The sequence below is a fragment of the Strigops habroptila genome, chromosome 10 (assembly GCF_004027225.2).
Source record: "Strigops habroptila isolate Jane chromosome 10, bStrHab1.2.pri, whole genome shotgun sequence".
NCBI lineage: Eukaryota > Metazoa > Chordata > Aves > Psittaciformes > Psittacidae > Strigops > Strigops habroptila.
This window is the reverse complement of record NC_046359.1, coordinates 2,100,002-2,113,572: the sequence shown is the minus strand read 5'-3', so window position 1 is coordinate 2,113,572 and position 13,571 is coordinate 2,100,002. Positions and strand designations below refer to the sequence as shown.

The following is a 13,571-nucleotide window of genomic DNA, read 5'->3' as shown; positions in this document are numbered from 1 at the left end:
CATACGGTTAGTGAAACTGCATAATTAGATATCCATTGCTGTTCTTGAAGTGTGCTTTATATGTTAGCCATTAAAATTAAGCGATTCTGTTTTTAACTAAGATCAGAGTGATAGTGTATGGGTCTGCTTCCCAGAGCTTGAGAAACACCCGGGTTTTAGATACTGAACAAAATGGATGTGCATAGCTGATGCAGCTGAACATGTAGGCTCAGTTCTATCTGCAGTCTCAGCTCTGTTAATCACAGAGAGGTGATCTGGAAATGGAAGGATGAAACTAAAGCATACTTGCCATCTTGGGAAATCTAACAAAAGTGAGTTGCTGAAGACGGGGTATTAGTGGAAGCAACAGCACTTGCTGCAAATCACTGGGGAATTCTGTCAGGCGTGGTTGATTAACATTTTGGGATAATGCTGGTGCAATGTAGAAATCTTAGCTTGACATAAAAATAGTGTGTAAAATAAACTAACAAAAGATGCCGTAAGTAGCAATGATGCAGGAGGCTCTCCTCCTTTGATTTTAAAATAAAGCTATGATAATTTCACTGTGTAATTACGTGTTAATTTTTCTTCATCTACATTTTAAAATTCCATTGAGAATTAACTTTTTTCATTAAAATGCTGGATGGTTTATGAAATAGAATTCTTAATTGTATCTATGATGTTCTCGTAAATGTCACCGCTTTCCATCTTTTGGATTATATGTAACTGCCACTTTAAAGATTGCAGTTGTGTCTTTAAATTTAATTTTCTCCCTTTTTACTTTGGCATTAAATGCTTGATTTCTCTGACTTGAAAATACTATTCATAACCATCTTGGTAAAGTCTTAGCAGATAAAGTCCTAGTAATACAGCCTATGAGATAGGGAAACACAGCTGTTCCAATGTCTACATATCACAGTCTGTGAAATTGAAATTTTTTTTTTGCTGCCTTGGACACCTCATAATATTTTAAATACCATCAGTTGAATGGATTGAATATTTTAGTTTAAAAAAATACACAAAACATACCAACTGTGCAGGACTTGGGAAATAACAAGTTACTGATTTATTTGTTGATACATGTTCCAATTACATCGTTTGATATCATAGGCAGTAAAATGAAGGTTTGTGCAATGAAGTGAGGGGTATCATAGAAGAGGATAAAGGCAAAATGAGAGTAAACCTTTCGTGTATTATAGACTTCAGAGAGCTGGGATGAAGAGAAAGGCAGGGACAGATTGACATGTAGAAGGTACTAGCGTCCATGTAGCTAAATTTCTTCTTTGAGGATTTGAAGGTTCAGTGAAGGTGTGTCGAAATCCAGGCTCCAAGGGTGGTAAAGGCTTCTCAAAGTCACTGTGCATTTTTGCCTGACTCTGCAAATTCAGATGATGCATTAGGTTCTCACCAACACAGCCGGGCGGTTGGTAATCCTTGGTGTGAGGATCGCACCTGAAATTCTTCGTGGTTTGTGAGCGGCTGTTTGGTTATCCTGTTCTTCAGTAGTGGTCAGACTCTTAAGTTTTGAACTGTGATCCCCTGTTCTGAATTATACAGGCTTTTCCTGGAGTGTTTGTGTGTAGATGGGACTATTTCATGTAAGTCCTCAGCACTTTGGGGCTTGCTTCTTTTTCCCATCTCCAGATTGGTTCCATGGTTCCTCTTCCCCCTGTCTCAAGAACAGTCATCAGGTGAACACCTCCTCTTTAACATTTCTCTGTGAAACCTTACCACTGTGTTCTTTCTCATTCTTTGGGAACTGCTAATCTAGAAAACAAATTCCTAACACAAGAAGTTGAAGTCTGTGCTTTTGATACTTCAGCAACACTGTTCTTTCTCCGCTGATGATGCATTGTAGAGTAGCCATCGAGTGGTAGCCAGTGTACAATACAAGAAGTAATACTAGGATAACAAAAAAGTTGTGAGTGTACGTCAAATTCTGCTGCTGAGACAAAAAAAATTAAAAATTGACTGTGCTTATGTAAGCGTACATGTCTCTGCTTATATTAAACTGATTATCTTTTGGAAAGAATTTAAAAATTAGAGTTTACTTGATTAAATTTTAGCAAGAGAAATAGGAGTAGGTATTCGTGTACTTTTAGGAGTTTTAAGTGCAGAGTTCACTGAATTTGACCTATTGGGCAGCCTTACAGAGAGAAGGCTCAAGGGAGATCTTACTGCTGTTTATAGCTACCAAATGGGAGGATGTGGGAGAGAACAGAGCCAAACTCATCTCAGAGGTGTACAATGGAAAGATGAGAGGCAGAAGGGACAGACTGGGACAAGGGAAGTTGCAACTTGGTAAAAAACAAAATCAAACCAACCAGCCAAAAGACCAGCAAACAAACAAAATCAAACAAAACCAAACAACACCCCCCAAAACAAACAACAAAAACACAAACCAAAAAAACCCCAAACAAACCAACACCAAACCCAAAATTACCACTAGGGTTTTCAAACACAGGAAGGAGTCCAGGGAGGCTGGAATCTTTATCCTTGGAGATGCTCAAAAATCAGCTAGACAAAGTCCCCAGACACCCTGTTGTCACTAGGCTTGCTTTGAACTTGAGATTTGACTTCATGACCTCTCTCTGAAGGTCTCTTCAAACCTTGTGTGATTCTGTGTTGCTGTGATTTAATGTTGGCTTTGCATATTCTAAATAGAACTTTAAAATAAACTCCAAAATCCTATAATACCTGTTGGACCAGTTGGTGTGTCTTTCTCATTTCTTCTCTTAAAAAATACCAGTACATCCTGTTTATATAATCCTGTCAATTAGAAAACTGAGGTAGTCTCAGTCATACAATCTGTTATCCTTTCTGTCTGTAATTCTTACTTTTGCTCTTTCTTTCCAGCTTGCAAATGAACGTCCTCCATGTTTTCTGTGTTTTTCATTAACCATTTTCTTGTCTCTTTATATTGATTTTGTTGCACCAACACTGAGTGCAAAAAGCAAAGTCCTAGTTTTGAATGGTCACAGCTTTGAGGAATGTATAAAGACAGTTGATGTCAGCCTCAAGAAGAGAAGCTGGCCTGTGAAGATGTTATTTCCTCATGCTGGCTAGCCAGAATTACGAGAGAACTTTAGACTGTTCTCTCCTGGAGAGCATGGTTGAATCATGAAGGAAGAGATCACTCTAGTAAGATTGAAGTAGTTCATGGTAGCCCCAGCTGAGGATCAGAATGTTGTTGTTCTGGTTGTTTGCCAAGTACGTAACAAAAAGGTGGTCTTTGCCGCAAAGAGTGTACAGGTTACTCTATGCCTGATGGGCTGGAAGCTGAACTTGTTTTTGTAGGAGGGGTGCAGCTGTGAGGTGAAGAAGTTTCATGTTCTGGTTTAAGCTGAATAAGCTGTCTCCATGATTGCCACCTTTGTGTCTGTGATTGAACTGGTTTTACTTCAAGATGAAGGAGAGAGATGCTAGACTGGAGAAAGGGGGCTTCTCAGTAATTTTCCTTCTTTTCCCTATGGTATTTTCCTTATTTCCCTTGTAGATTTATGTCAGTCTACTTACTTTGGAGATTATTAAGATGAAAGTAGTGTTTATTCTGGATGGCTGATGGACTTATTCTTGCCACCAGTTCCCTTTTATGTAAAATCCTGTAGTGTGATGTACCGGGTATTCTATTACGAGGAGAAGACTGGTATGGAATTCAGTACCGATAATGTTCTGTTTTTGCTCTTTTAGACATAATGTGAGCGAGCTTCTGCAGTCAGGTATAACTCTTAGTGTTGTGCCTTGGAATTGGTACTCATCTTAATTTCTGACTTTTTTCTTCTTGTGGAAGTGTGAAGCCATTGCTCCTTTTCCTTGGCTCACTTGAATTCAATAGGCAATCTTGTCAATAAAAGTAAACAGATAAAATGATTTCTGTGACTGTTCGGTGACTTGTGAGTTTCTGTTCTAATAAGCATAGAGGGGAAGGAGGAGAATGGGATTTATTTGAATGTTCGAACTCTAAATTGTTTAGATCTTTGTTAAATTGATTGCATGGTGGGCAAAAAGGGAGTTTTGTAAGAGATGATTTGATAATAATACTGGCATAGTTTACTACAGAGCCATATTGTAAGCCAGCATCAGTCATCCCCTCTTCATATCAGGAACCTGCTGTGTAAAAACCATTAGAGGAAGAGCTTTGTTTTAAGCAAATTTATTGCAGTAGCAGATTCTTGATCATTAAATATTGCCAGTAGATGTAGATACTGCCTTGGGTTTCTGTGGGGTTTTTTTGTTTGTTTTGGGGGGTTTTTTTGGGTTGTTTTTTTTTTAACTTCTTTTTACCTTTACTGCTCTTTTAAAGAAAAAAGAGAGAAAGAAAGATGTGCTGTACTACTACAGTGTTGCCCTTGGCAGGGTTTTTCATCTTGAAATGGCATATAAATGAATAAATGCTTCAGTTGTTTTTGCAGTTTTAAATCTTTTGCCATAAGTAGAAGTGGTATTTTGCTCAAAAACGTCATGTAATTGCAAACTTAAACTGTCATCATTAAACATTATTTTGTAAAGATAGCATGATGTATATTTTTGGTTATTATGCTTTCCAACTGGCTTGTAAACAGCCATGTTTATGTATTTTCTTGTTTTATGTAGCATGTGTTCATATGTATTGAGATAGGATCGTGCCTTTGAGGTTTATTGTCTTATTTTAGTTGGGACCATATCACTTTTTGACAGATGAAATGGATCTGCAAAATAATTATGGCCTCACTTTTAGTTAAGCAAAAATAGTGATTTTATTCTGCACCTGCTGCTGCAATACTGAAGCCATCCTTTTTACATGTTCCTGGAAGCTTTCTGCTTGCAAGTTTCCAGAATAGAGTGGGATTATGCTGATCCCTTTGCTCACATGCTGGCATGAGACTAAAACGAGGAAAAAGTGCTGCAGGTCTTTGAGGTGGAGTATGCATGTTCACTTTTCTGGTTGGTCCTTCTGGTAACCGTGCATGGAGAGTCTCTATGTGTGTGTGTGTGTTGGTTTTTTGTTTGGTTGGTTGGTTTTATTACATCATTCCTTTGTGGTTACTGTGAGTTTCCCTTTTTTTTAAATGCCTTAAAGGAATAGTCAGGTATTTCAGGATCAGTCCTTTAGTCTGCTGTTATTTAAAAGGAGAAACTGTTTTTTAAGCAAGCAACCAGACAAGATTCCCTCACTGTCAGATTTTATTGAAATGTTCTAAAAGCCGGCGCAAACCTTGTCTATCCCCCCCACCCTCACCCCTCCCAGCATGATACCATACCTACTGATAAGACCTGATCTTGGTAAGACTGTTTTCAATGCAGATTGTTATAGGACAAATAAAGTGGGTCTTTTTTTTTCTGATTGGGCCGGGGACATGAATGCAGTTGAGGCCACTTAGAATTTGAGTTTTCTCATAGTACCAGGTAGAAGGGCATCCAGAGCAGGAGGGCAGTGTGCCTGATGACGTGGGGAGCATATCTGGTCATGCCTCTGTCAGTCTCTGCAGGCAGACAGCTGGGGACAACTCATGCTCCTGCAAGAGGCTTCAGCTTCTCTCCATTTCCCTGAACTGGGATCAGTGAAGGCTATACATTTCGGGTTTGTTCCTGAACTGGTGACAATGGTTTAACTAATCTGTATCGCAAGCCTGAGATGATGATGGGAATGTTCTTGCACAGACATCTGTTTCTAGTGTTGAGTCAGTGCAAGGTAGGACAGATAAAACATTACCCGATTTGAAACAGTCTTTGAAAATGTGAACAAAATGTGAAACTAATTAATCCATTTTCATGTCCAAGCTGTACAACTGTCATGAAAACAGAACAAATTGTATTGTGGCAAAATGCATCAAATTATTAAAGTGATTTTGGTACAATGAGGATGAAGTCGTGTTTTTAAATTCAATGTGAGCTGCTAAAGTTCTTTTAGCAGTGTAATAAGCAGCATGTTAATTAACATTGTCAAGCTGTTTTGGGGTGTAACACTACAAAAATACTGTTGTAAGTTAGAAACAGTTGTGTTACATGCAAATACCAAATTCATTAGTAAGTAATGCATACAATTCTCAATGAGTCCAAATTCAAGTTTTATACCTCAGTGCAATTACTCTTTTTAATAAAATCTTCACTCTTAAATTACTAGAAGCTGGTACAGAATTTTCAGACAACTGTAGTTTAGTCTCAAATCCTGCAGAATTCAATTTGAACTTCTTAAAGAAGTAACACATAGCTGCCCACGGCTTAAAGTTGTAATAAAAATTGTTCGTCCTTCTGTCCTTCTGTGTGTGTAATCATCTAGCACTAGATGAGTGGTTGCACTTAATATTTGTTGTGTTATGAACCACAGAAAATCTGGGAAAGAACAAGCTTGTATGTTAACCTGACATTTGCTGCCAGGCATATAGGAAAGCATTTTTTGTGGAAGCTGGCTATTACAGTTATATGAGAACTCATAATCAAATTTAATGTTCAGAAGAGATGGTTGCCTGCCATCATCAGCACTGGCTGACACCACTACTTGTTGTGTACCATAAATCCTTCAAGGCTTCTGTCATTTCAGCAAGAGGTGCCCAGTGTATATTCACACAGTCTTGAAATGCTAGACTTGTTTTTAGCTTAGAAGCAAGTATTTTCTTTCCAGGGTGAAGAGGTACAAGGGGCAGGTGATTCCTTTAAACCATTTAACCCCAAATTCATGGCACTAAGAACTTCAGCTTCTGAGGTGTGCTCATTCGTTGGCTTTTAGAAATCAGGTCTGCTTGTATATAACGAGCAGACACATGCCTAACAAGAAAGCACCTGGGTGAAAATTCTCATATGGATATATGTACTTCTGCCAGCTTTTCCAGCCTCCTTTCTGCAGTTCCTGAAATTAGAGACAAGGAAAACCAACAGTATAACTTTTATAAAAGGCATACATTTTGGTAAACTGAACCTTTTGTTGCCAGCCTACTTCAGAGAGACCAGATAGATATCAAAAGGCAGAATGCAGTCTTGACTTCTTGCATCTGTAATAAAGCTTGGCTGGCCTTCGGGAGAGAAGGGAAGGGGAGCAGGCTTTTAGCAACTGACTTCCAAACACACACACCACAACTTAAATCCTGGCTTCTGAACAAGCCACTGGTGACCAGCACCTCTGAAAGGTAGTCATCAGCATACCTTGCTGAACACTGAAGTGATTTAAAAACAAACTGTTGAAATACTTAGGAACCATACTGATCTTGTGCATAAAACAATATATCCTTTTTGAACCTTTTCTTAAGCACGTGATATTTTCAGGAAGGGCAAATGAGGTTTGAACCTGTGTAGGTTCAGTGAACGCTTAACTGGTTGAAGTCTTTGCCAGTTAGAGTTGTGCTTTTATAAAGTCTCATTTCACAATCATGTTGCTTCTGTAATCAACTGATGCTTAAGTAAGTGTTAAGCATATGGCTATTTATCTGTGTGGTGGAGGTTACTTACTTAGCTCAGGAGTTCAGTGAAACCATCCGTGACTCCTTTTGTGCTACAACTTTTCCCAGTAGTGGGAATAGCTGATGATTGTCCATTTGGGGAACGCTCTGTTTGCTCAGCATTGCTTATATCATTCCAGGAAGTGTGTCAAGCCTTTCTCTTTTTCCTCTGTGATTTATATCTGTATTTATAAGATTATGATAGGTGCTAGCTTGTCAGACTTGGAGAATGATCTTCCAGAGCCAAGTAGCTAGCAGGAATAGAGTCAGGCTGAAAAAGCAAGGCTAATTGTCTGTAAACTCACACCTGAGCACGAACACAAAATTGAGGGCATAGCTCGGAGCAGCACTCACAGCAGCGCTGGTTCATTTTGCTGAAGGTTTGTTGACCAAACCCAAAAAAAACTGCTTTCAGATTTTGAGAAAACTTTCTTGTCCCTGTTACTTTAAAGCAAATGTTTACAGACATGGTGATCAGTTTAGCCAAATAAGAATCTACTCCAGTTTATTAGGTCTGAAGCCTTTAAAGTTAGCATGTGTAATTACCCCTTACACATATCTGTCTTTGTAGTAACTTGGATTTGTTAAGTGGTATTACTGGGGAAGGAGAAGTATTTTATCTTGCAAAGCGGTACTACTGTTTATGTATAAAATGTAGCAAGCTTGTTTATGCTTCTGTTTTATAATCTTCCAAAGGGCTGTCAGTGAAAGTATTTGTTTGCGTCTGCGTTGTCTTAACAATTGTACGGCACCTTCAGTTTAAAGTCACCTCATCATAGTTAAACGTTTTCCCAGTCTGTATGTTCTTTTGCTGTGTTCATCTATTGACGGTTTTCTGCCGAAAGTAGGCTTTTCCATTTGCAGTTTGAAGGAGGAATTTTGAAGGTCAGCTTTCTTCCCTGGGAAACCAGCAAGTGCACCTCTTCAGGCATCTGCTGCTGATGGGGGTTTGATGATATCTGGCCGGATAGTCAGAGGAGATGGGTCAGAGCACATTGCAAACCTGTTTGGCAGGAACGTTCATGACCACCTGTACCCTGCTGATTTTTAATTTTTATTCCCATGTTTTTGTATCATTCTGGACTGAGTAGACATACTGCAGTTCTTGTGCTTGTAAAATGAACAGTGCAGAAAAGCCCAAGTCCTGATGAGTTTTTTCCGTGTACTAAAGTTAGCATACGATATCATAAAGAAAGTTCAGTAAATTTCAGCTAAATTGGAAAGAGAGCATTTCTTTCCAATTCTCTTGGGGAGGGGGGTGTGGAAGGGGGAAGGGAGAAGGAAAGTCCGATTTTTGTTACTTCATTTTTAAGTGGTCAGTTACTTAGATGCCATCAGTTTGTGGATTCAGTAGGCAATGTCCCATGTCGGTAACAAAAATCTCTGCAGAGCATTCTAGTGCAAAAGTGAAGGATGCCAAATAATTTTTTCAAAGTAAAAATTTCAGTATTTTTAAGCAAATAATCCCAAAAGGAAACATTTTTCATCTCCTCTACAAAAAATATGTAAGATCTGTCATGGATTTAGTATGTTATACATAGAGAAAAATCTATTTAATGAGCTTAAATACAGTAAAATACACATGTTCAAATGTATTTCTCAAAGTTCTCAAATCAGTGGTTTGGCTTTGATCCACAAAGTATTATTATTGTTGTTGTTACGATGGTGGTGGTATTTAAAGTTTCTAAATTCTGATTTCTCTCAGTATTTAAATCATAAAAGGTTAATTAAAGCAGTTCTTTATTTTGCGATTGCTTGGGAATATTAACCTCACAAAGCCTGCATTAAATCAGTGAAGTGATAGAATTGCATTTGCTTTATAAAATAACTCTGCAAGAGCAAAGACAAAGCCATTTATAGTTCAGTGCCATTAATTGCTTGGCATTTAGATATTAGTGTGGGAGTCTATTAATTAACTTGATAGTAAAACTCTTGGAATGCAGGCTGATAAAAACTATTTTGTTTTAGGATATTAGTGATTATAATAATTGTTGCTCTCCTTACCACTCTCCTTATTACTCAATGATGATTTTTTTTTTACTGTTATTGTGAGAGCAAAATTAATATCCTAGAAATAATTTTATCTGTACTTTTGAAATTTAGCAGGAATAGTGAGTTTATCAAAAGATACCTGATCACATAATAGTCATTTACTTTATGAACGGCCATCAGATAAATGAATCATAGACAAAGTTGTCCACACAAATGTTTTAGAATATAAGTGCACAAATCCTATTGTAAGAAATATTTTAAAATGCAAATAGTATAGTACTACAAATTAAGTGATAAAGCTATAAAGTCTAAAAAGTACTAATAAATCTGAGTGGTAGGTGGTTTTTGTTTTCTGGGGGTTTTTTAGTTCTGTATGAGCAGTATATGTTCTAAATTTTAGTGGTCTTGTAAATTACACCTCATGGGCAGTTGCAATACAGCAGTATTCTCTTACGGCCTTTAAATTAACGCACATTATTTTCCTCAGAGGCAGGGAAAATAAGTTTGATAATATTTCCTGGCATTAAATTTACCACTGTATATTTTATTTTTTTTTTCCCGGCTGCCCATATTTTCTTTAGTAATTGAAGATTTTCAGTGTACATATATCTAGTTTTATTTTCTGTATTTTGAATTGGGGTTTTGTTGTTGAGACAATGTATTATTTGAATATAGGTCAGCATATATTTTATACATATTCATTATCCTTTCTAGTATTTCCCTTTTACTGCATTTCTCTCTTACTGTAGTAGGATTCAGAATAGGTTTTGGAGCATGCAGCTGAAATATTACAGGGTGTTTTAGTTGTTGCCATCAGATATGGACAACAAAGAATGAAATACCACATCAAGTTAAATACAATACCACTTAAAAAACAGGTTTACCTTTACCTGTTGACAAAACTGTTTGGTATTTTTGTTGCGGGAGAGAGAACAACTGTTGGTGAGTTGTCCCTCAACAAATCAAGCTGTGCAAGAGCACAGCCTCTCTTTTCATGTCTTCCTCATGCTTCTCTCTGATACCCAATACAGGTACTTGGCAATCTTCCACATGCATGGTTTTAGGTAGAAAATGAAATAACTAGCTGTACATGTTTTGGTTTTGGGTGTCTGCCTACAGAATTCGTGAAGATCGTGCTCCTTCACCATCACAAGAAAGCCGAGGTTTATTGTTGCTTGATTACCTAGCAACCCCTTACCAACCTCTAATGAAAGTCACTGGTTTAAAGTGTAGTCAGTGGCCTGGTCTCAGAGTTTTAAGTTTTCATCACTTATTTCACTTGTTCTCCATCCTCCTCCCACCACTCCCAATACCAGCCCCATTGTGAATACTTTCTTTTGACAAAAAAAAACCCAAAACCAACAAAAGTATTTGTGGTGATGGTGGTGAAGACTCTTCTGCCTCAAAGATTAAAGAAATCATTTGCCTCAGTTAGTTTAAACTCTTGTATTGTGCAGTCCATTGAATTGCTTCTGCTGGTGAGCGCTTCCTTCTGGAAATTACTGTTCTCTTCTGAAAATTATTGTTCTCTTTCCATTTTTTGGACAAAGGTATTTTTCTATGTGATGGCTGCATTTAAAGATTGTTTTACGGATCCTCTGTCTTCATAGATTGCAGAGCAGGAGAGCATGGTAATGCAGCTGATTCTCTATCTCCAAGAACCCCTAATGTAACATGCTAACCCTCTCATGTACTGAAGAATCAGGTTAACCCGAACAGTAGAGACCAGCTGAGAAGGCCTTCTTTACCAAAATTGTTACAGATTTCTTTGCATTTGAGCCTCAATTCCTTTTCCTATGATTTTGCTGTTGATAAAATAGCAGGTAAGCGTCATGTCAGTAATCTCAATTAGAATGTCACTTCCACCTCTGTGGTGGAGTATTAGGGAATAAGTTAACAGGGGTCACTGGGCTGTGATATGAATGTAGCCTATAACATAATATAGCTTTGTATTTGGGAGGGGTAGGGGGGCGGGGAAGAAATAAAACCACAAGGCAAACCACACCATTTTGTTTTGGGTTTTTTTTGTTTAGTTGGTTATTTTTGGTTTTGTTTTGTTGTTGTTGTTGTTGTTGTTGTTTTGGGGTTTTTTTTTATGCAACCTCAGTGATGTTTTCGGTGTTGCTTGCAACCTTTCCTCACAGATCTGTGAGTTTTCATGAGCCTTTAGGTGAAGTCCTGGCTTTTACCTTGAAGCACGGTTACAGACATGCCCTTAAGAAAACACTGAAGAAACATTTCCCAGTCTCAAGTGAGGAAGTCTCATCCTTGGGTACCTGGCTCGATTAGCCTAGAGGTAGCAGCTGCTCTCAGTACAGCTTTTCTCTTTATGCTGTAAGCTGGCTTCAGGCTTTCAGCTCTGCTGTAAGCTGCGGGCAGTGCGCTGACCTCGTTTCTGCCAGCGAGCCGTATGCTTGGGAGAGCTTCTGCGGCGGCAGCAGGCAGTCTGGGGCAGGCTGCTGCCCTTGGGGGCACGGAGCCCCCAGCTCCCCACTTCCGTGGCAGCCGAGCTGAAAGAAATGGCAGGTTTTACATCCTGTTAAACCTCTCCTGTGCCTGGTCGGGTTTAGCCGTTTCTTCGGGGTGCAGAGCTGTTCCTCAGCCCAGCTTCGTGTCACAGGTTTGCTGAAGAGGTGCGTTCCTCCCGGAGTTTTAGGAAGGACTAGTGTGGCAGGGCAGAACGCTGGATGGCACAGAATCTGTAAGTCATCACGTTAACTTAGTAGTCTGTCCCAGATGACTGTAGAGAGTAGGACATGTGAAAAGTGTTAGGGCTCGTTTTCTCTTTTTCCTTCTTTCTATATAGCTTTGTCAGTGAAAGGATGGGCAGGGAGAGGAAGGAGTGGGTGTAGAAAAGGAAAGCGTGGTTGGACTGCCTGGCCTTGCAGGGATTTTTAGGAAAAAGTCCAAAAAGCTCTTATAAATCTGGGAAAATTCATGGAAATAAAATGGCTTGGTTTACCCCTCATTTCCAAGTTCTGTTTCTCAGATTACCTCTCCAGGTTCTCTCTCATCTCTTCATTCACACTGGAACTTTACATCTGTAGAACAAAGAAACTACCTTTTTTGCCTGTAAATGAAGAACTGACAGCTGTTTATCAGGCTGTGCAATGTGCAACAGTCACATTTTAATACAAACATCAAACTGGCCTATTTTTTTGATGTGGCATGTTGCAAGTATGAGAGAAGAAAACTAGAAGAAATGTCTTGTTTCTGATTAAATCCACTATTGAGATGCTCTGCGATCCATGGAATGCAATAGCGGTGGAAAGAGAATAGCAAGATAAGGGTTTCCGAGAATTACTTCATCTTGGAGCTCTTCCTGCATCACCTGCTTAACGTGGCTCCTGGAGGCCGTATAGATGAGACACATGTGAAAATGGGCTGGAGTGTTTAGGAAGAGAGACCCTTCTGTCTAGTTAGTTGGCTCAGCTTACATGATATGTGACTAGAAGCTACGCTGTCCAAACAAACAGTGTTCTTCCTACAATATGGGGAGGGGGGTGCTTTTTTTGACCCTAACTCCATTTAAAATACTTTCAGTGTATTCTGCAGGGCAAAACCTTCCATAGTATGAGCTTCTGATAACTTCCTGAGAGTCTCAATGGATACAGCCTCAATAATGTATTTGCTTACCTAAGTTAACAGTCTTTATCAACTGCTGCCTGCTATGGCAAGTATATTTTTTCCTCCCCCCTCTGGTGTCTTAAGACATAACTTAATGTCAGTCTGTGAAAATTTGATTCCTGAAGGGAGAAAAGGATGTTCCCATTGTAGGGTTTTTTTTTGTTTGTTTGTTTGTTTTTAATTAGATTGAAGAAAGAGATCCAGGAGATAGTAAGTTTTAGAATGAAACTGTAGAAAAAGTAGTTATGAATAGCACTGAAGAAGACGATGAGATGTCTTACTGACAATGACTGGTTTACACCTGAGGCATCCAAACTGGCAGGTTTCCTCCAAATTTCTCAAGGTACACAGGATTTTTCTCTGAGGAGTTAGGTGTGATTTCTCTATGATGAATTACTTCCTTTTGGGAAAAAAAAAAAAGGACTACTTCGCTTTGGTGCTTCTCTGAAGCACTAGATGCCCTCTAGAACATGTAACTAAGATGAAGACTGAAATCGACTTGGTAAAGCAAAGTATCATCCTTGGTTTTGAGGGCACAGTCATGCCATGGCTTGACTGTGG

General features: G+C 38.8%; 1 protein-coding gene across 7 annotated transcripts in view; it reads left to right on the top strand.

Moving 5' to 3' along the window:
• Window positions 1-13,571, top strand: part of ARID1B (AT-rich interaction domain 1B) — a 330,667-nt gene that overhangs the window by 82,400 nt on the left and 234,696 nt on the right. The window lies entirely within an intron of this gene.